The sequence below is a fragment of the Condylura cristata genome, unplaced genomic scaffold (genome assembly GCF_000260355.1).
Source record: "Condylura cristata isolate star-nosed mole 26May11 unplaced genomic scaffold, ConCri1.0 scaffold00011, whole genome shotgun sequence".
Taxonomy (NCBI): Eukaryota; Metazoa; Chordata; class Mammalia; order Eulipotyphla; family Talpidae; genus Condylura; species Condylura cristata.
Genome location: NW_004567112.1, coordinates 54,389,899 through 54,397,018, shown reverse-complemented (window position 1 = coordinate 54,397,018; position 7,120 = coordinate 54,389,899).

Here is a 7,120-nt window from a genome sequence, read left to right as displayed (position 1 = left end):
TGATCTACTGAAATACATTGCAGCGGGTGATACAGAAGAGGTCTGATGCACCATATGTTCAGGGATTGAACTCATGCTGCAGTGGCTGGTGACAGCTTGATAGTGCTGAGACTTAACCTTGTGCACCAACCCACAGCATTATTATGAGGTTCAAATAAAATGATTTCTATGAAAGTAGATGTTGCTTACTGCTGTCAACAATTTGTATGTAGGGATGTGATGGACAATAAGTGAATTCAGAAGATGAGGCCATTATGACTCGTGCCACTTGAGGTTCAGAAAAGATTTGGAACTAGCAGCATGGCACAGGAAACTGACCCATATGCAAAGGTTTGGTCTGTTGTCAACTTTGGTAGCAATCACCCCTACCCTATTAGAGGTAGAAGTTGAGGCCTATAAGAGGTAGAAGTTGAGCAAATGAAGATAATTTCGCTCTTAAACCCCACCTGAACATTACATAATAGAGGCAAGTCAGCCTCACTTTTCCACTTCACTTTGTATGATACTGAGTTCAGGCAGTAATTGAATCTCTTTCATTTCCCAGCATGGAGAAGATCAGGGAAATCTAAGCATGATTCAGTAGTTTCAGTTGTGTTAGTTTGGACTGATTCTTTAATCCCTTCAAAAACAAAGATGTTATGTATTTTGTCCAGATCCTAAGATCTGTTCCATTTGAATGGGAAATTTCATGCTCTTCAAACAAACAAGAGTGGAAGGCTCTTGATTTGGGGAATAGTAGCAGTCTGTACTCATTCAGTCTTTGCTGAAAGACTCAGCCCTGCTTTGCCTGATTGACAATACAGTGATAGTGGTTTCTGGACTTGTCTACAGTCTGTCCTGAGTTAAACCAACATCTTTGAACAAACTTTCAGTGGATTCTTTAGAGAGTTTTAGGAATCACGATGATATTTCTATTATTGTTTCTTGTTATCATGACTTCATGTGAAAATAGTATCAATGTAGAGAAATTCCTCAGACTTTTAAAGTTGTACAACTCAAACCTCAAAATTTCTATACCATTGCTTTTCTCACTTTTGAGGATCATCTGAGTGATCTGGAGAATCTTTTAATTTTCTTGCTTATGTAGATACAAAGTTGTGCCATATAAATTAGGTAAATCTTTTCCAAAATGTTTCCATCACTCTTCTTTAAAAACTTGCTATTTTTGAATGTATTCAATACGTTGAAATGAATCAAAGTAAATTCCATTAAAATTTCTTCCTTGAGCCCTCCCTGGTGGTGCAGCGGGCTAAAGCGCAGCACTGAGAAGCTAAAGCCACCTCCACATGAGTTTGATTCCCACCTGCCCTCTGTCCCGGAGGTGATCACATGGCATGGCAGACCTCTCCTGACCCACCCGCTGCTCCCCTCAGCAGTATACTTCGTAGATCTGCCTGTTCTGCTGTTCTTCACACTGGTGAAGCCTCTCGCCCCTCCCCCCCCCAGCCTCTGGCCTGTACCCCAGTTCTGTATGCACAAATAAATAAATCTTAAAATTAAAAACAAACAAACAAAAACTTCTTCCTTGTCTCTAGAAGCTGAAAATTTCCCTGGCTTTTTCTCATAAAGCTGGATGCTATTTGATCTGGAAAAGACTCTGGGGCAAAATAAAGATCAAGGAAAAACTACTCAGAAGATGTGTGGTATTTCTTATCTCTTAATTTAAGGGTCATATCACAGCCAGAGCAAATTGCTGTATGACAGTTGCCCATTTGATTATCAAGATGATTGGCGAATACATGGTTTAACATAAGCCCTTGAATTTGATGTCTGTCTGTGAAAATAATTATTTTCCTTCTAGCGTTTTCATTCAACACATTTGCTTTCAAGTTTCATCTTTTTACTTACTTTTTTTCTGAATATATGACTTAGTATCAAAGTATGCATAATTTCCTCTTGAAAACAAGTCAAAGGTAAAAAATTTAAGGTCATAACCACCATAACATAAACTAGTTAGAATTTTGGAAAATATATAGTTTAAAATCTTACACCCTTGAGCCAAATTTTACCTTAGAATAAATTACATGAATAAGAACATAGAATTTTTCATTTGCTCACTAGATAATTAATTTAATACAATGTTGTATATCTTAAAATTCAAAGAAGACTCAATAAAAACTTAAGTGTGTGTGTTGTATATAAAATGATTAGATTAGCACACTTTGCTTTAGAAAAGGCATTTTAACTTTAAAAATTTTATTTCTTTACCCATAAAATAGAGTTGGCAATGTTCATGATATCTATAAAATAATACTGTTTTTGAGATTACCTATTAAAATGGAACATGTCCTTTTTTGTGTGTCAACATTAAATGAATGAAATGAGTTAAATTAATGTGTTTCTTTTGTAGCCCTACTATACTAAATTCACCTTCGAATTCAGGGTAGCTGGGCCTACCTGGTGGCCAAGGGTTAAGTTTCAGCACCATCACCACAATGGGCCACTGAGGTGGCCTGAGTTGACAAGACCGATCAGGAAGGTGACCCACATTGTGCCTCAGACCTCTCCTGTCTGGTCCACTGCTCCCCTCAGCAGTGTGTTTCAGTAGATCTGCCTGTAGAGTCTACCTGTAGACTCTGTCTCTGGTGAAGCCTCTCACTACACTCGGTACTTCTAGCCTGTACTCCAGTTCTTGCATTTTATTAAATAAAATAAATCTTTAAAAATATTGAAATAAGAAAGTCAATGTTTTTTGATAAAGAGGCAAAAGAGAGAAATGACAAAAAGTTGCAGCCATTATAAATAACTGAGTTATTAAAGATTTCTGAAAGCAGGCCTAATATGCTAACTGAACATACAACCACCCTAATCCAAAATGCCCAAAGAAAGATCAGTTACTTTTAAAGAGAAGGTATTACCAGCAGTGTTAGTGGTTGTCCTTGATGATATCCACATCCCGAGTGGCAGGATCAGGATTGTATTGCAAGCAAAGATCAAAGCTTTGTGAGAATGGAAAAGGAGGGGTCAAAGCATCAAACAGGAGGAATATTTATAGCACCCATCTTGCCTAACTGCTTACTTAATGTGCAGAACCTATGTATGGTATTCTCTAGAGCTTATTTTGTATTTGAATTTCTGTAGGAGGTATATTCAAATGGGACATTTTTAAAAGGTTTATTTTTATTTATTTATGCATACAAGAACTGGGGTGTAGTCAGAGGTGGGGGGGTGGGCAGTGAGGGGATTCACCAGAGACAGAGTAGGGGACAGAACAGGCAAATCTACTGAAATACAGGAGCTGCTTGCCAGGAGGGTTAGCTCCCTGCCACCGGGGCTGGTGATAGCTTCTTAGCTTGAGATTTTAACCCCTGCGTCACCAGGGAGGCCCCAAATGGGAGATTTTTTTTTTTTTTTTAAGAAACACCTACATAGCTAATGTAGGTAAAAACTCAAATTGGATCTAGTTCAGTCTCATCAATTTGTCTAAGTAAATAAACTGACTGAAATGTACAAAGAGTTAATGTTTTTCATTTGAATAATAATATTCTCTTCTAAGTGGTATTGTGTTAAATTATTCTTAAATCTCTTCAGATTTTCTCAGCAACTCGGAAAATAGGTATATGTCTTTCTGTACCATAAAAATTTAATTTTGTCCCTCTCCTAACCAATCATCAATACAGCTGAGTGAATGAATATAGCATAGAGAATGTTACCTAGTTGCTGAGGAATGTTAACATCATTGTTATTAATATTGAATTTCTAATTATATATTATTTACTTTGTGGCAGAGATTTTTATTTTGACATACCTCCATTGGCCATAAATCTACTAGCTCTCTATGTGCCTTATAATGCTTAAAAGGATATTTTTATATAGAGAATTTAATCAAGGAATAAATTCACAGGAAAAAACAATCTTGTTTTGTTATTTTATCAAATTAGAGTTGGTTCCAATTGAAGCTATTATTCAGAACTATTGTTCATAAATTCCATTGCATGCTAATACAGTATAAAATTACTATTCAATAGCTGTTTTCCTGCTACTCAGCTTCCAAATCATCCTTAATCTTGGTGACTGCTGTGGAAATACCTGGTATCTTTCGCACAAACGATTTTCTCGCATTTCTCCATACATTTAAACATGTTATCAATGCAAAATTATTCAAGATTTCCTACAAATAACAAGATTTCTTTGAATATAGTTATATTTTTTCCTTAACAGTGTTGATCAATAGAAGTATATGTACGTAACTATATTCAAAGAAATCTTGTTATTTATACATATATACATATATATACATATACATATATATACACATATATGTGTATGTATTTTGTCTTAGTGTCATATTCTTCAAAATTTTTAAGAAATGGATTAAATCAATTTGTATATTACATTTCATTTAATGCAAGTAGATATGGAATGTTATATTATTACCTCTTTTTTGCACTGCTTTTGAAATTTAATAATTATATTACACTTATAATTCATCTGTGCTATAACTAATCACATTCCAATTGTCAACAACCATGTGTGACTAGTGATTACATGGAAAAATCAGCCACATATTCCCAGCCTTTTGTTCACATTTTCTAAAACTCATCTACAGATTCTTTGTTTTCCACATGACTCATCCCAAATGCATAACTTTGTATCATTTACTTGATTTGAATTGAATAGCTAGCAAACTTTCCATTATTAAAAGTATCTTCTGGGCCCTCCCTGGTGGCGTGGTGGGTTAAAGCACAGCACAAAGAAGCATAAGCCAATTCCGCATGAGTTCCATCCCCGCCTGCCCTGGAGAAGAGCCACATGGCGTGGCAGACGTCTCCTGACCCGCCCTCTGCTCCTCTCAGCAGTGTACTTCGTTGATCTGCCTGTTCTGCTCCCTGCTCTGTCTCTGGTGAATCCTCTCACCCTCCGCGTCTCTGGCCTGTACCCCAGTTCTGTACGAATAAATAAATAAATCTTAAAATAAAATGTATCTTCTGAAACAAGCAATGCATATTTTTATTGTCTAATAAAAGATACAAGGGCACAAACATAACATTAAGTTATCAAAAGTACACTATCCACTAATGTTCTCAAGGTCAAGTAAGCTAGAGTCATTGATTTATTACTTTATTATAGTACCCTAGTTTGATTTATTAATATTTAAGTGTTACTTTAAAATAATTTGATAGAATACCAGGATAGAATACCATTAACATGCTTATGTAGCTATTTAAAATAATTTACATGTTAGACAGCTTCCTGGATGTCTTTCTTCTGAGATTATTAATTAAATAAAAAGTATGTATGCTTACAATGAACATAGCCATTTTCTTGAAAGATTTTATTTTAAGACCATGGGGGTCAGCACAGTTCACTGAGTGTCCTTGTAGAGAACTGAATCCTTAATGCAGAATTGAGAAAATTGTCCTTGGCTAATTTTGTGGTTCCATACAATCACGTGCTAGTCTACGTTGTGTTCACCTCTAACCGTAACTTTGCAATTGTGTGTGTGTGTGTTTTAATTGAGGTGATGTTAGTTTAAAAAACTGTTTATGATTTATTTAGGAGTATAGGTTCACCTCCCCCTCCAATTTTAGGGGTATTTATTTAGAGGTAGAGGGTTATGTTATCATACCACACTCACCATCAAGGCACCTGTATTCCTCCACCATAGTCCACTGAGCTCCCCCTCTCAAATTTGTCCCACATCACACCTCACCCTCTAGTAACTTCAAATGTATAGTTAGATGTCTAGGGTTTGTATTTGGTTTAGTTTGTATTTGTTGGTTTAGTTCTGTCTGTTCTTTTGTTTTAGTTTCTTGTATACCATAGGAGAGAAATCATTTGATATTTGTCTTTTCCTTTCTTACTTATTTCACTTAGCATTATTCCCTTCCGCCATGTTGTCATAAATGGCAAGATTTCATCTTTAAAAAAACAACTGAGCTTTTTTCCTTTGTATGTGCATAACTCATCTTTTTAATCCACTAATTTTTTTTGTTGGGCACTTAGGTAGTTTTTGTAAGTTGGCTATTGTACACAGTATGCAAGTGAACATCAGAGTGCATTTTATTTAACCCTTCAATTTAATATTCTCGCTTTCTTTGGATACATAACAGATGTGGATTTGCTGGATCATATGGTAGATCTATTTTATTTTTTATTTTATAATAGTTAATTTTTACATATTTTTGTGCATTTTTCCATCTCAGTTGCAATCCCTCTGGATTTCCCATCACCAAATCACCCATGTGCCATCACCATAGTACAGTGCATTTCCCTCCGCCCACTGTTTTTAATCCCACTCCCCACTGTAGATTTATTTTTAATATATTTTTTTAAGATTTATTTATTTATTCATACAGAACTGGGGTACAGGTCAGAGGCTCAGGGGTGGTGAGAGGCTTCACCAGAGACAGAGTGGGAAACAGAAGAGGCAGATCGACGAAGTACACTGCTGAGGGGAGCAGCGGGCGGGTCAGGAGAGGTCTGCCATGCCATGAGGTCACCTCCGGGGCAGGCGGGGTTCGAACTCATGCGGAAGCGGCTTCAGATTCTCAGTGCTATGCTTTAACCCGCTGCGCAACCAGGGAGGGCCTATTTTTAATATTTTGAGAAACCTCCATAGTGCTTTCCACAAGGCTGACCCAGTCTACGTCCCCACCAACAGTGCAGGGAAGTTCCTTTTTTTCCATACTCTTGCTAACACTTGTTGCTTCTGATCTTTTTGATATAGAATATTCTAACTGAAGTGAGGTGGTATCTCACTGCAGTTCTGATTTGCATTTCCCTGATGATAAGTGATGATTAAAATTTTTTTCATGTGCCTGTATGTACTCTTTGCTTATCTTTTCTACCTATTTTTTGATCAGATTAGTTGCTTTCTCTTTGTTGAATCGTATGAGTTCTTTGTAGATCTTGAATGTTAGCCCTTTGTCAGATATGTAAAATGCAAACATTTTGTCCCATCTGGTAGCTGTCTTCTGTATTAATAATATTTCTTTTACTGTGCAATTTTTTTTTTTTTTAGTTTGATGTAGCCTCACTTGTTTACTTGTTTTTTACGTTGGCTTTGGAGTTGTGTCCTCCAAGACATATAACGTAATGTCTTAGAGTATTTTGTCTCTATTCTCCCTTATATGTTTTACAACCTTAGTGTTACATTCAAGTATTTTTTCTTTTTTTA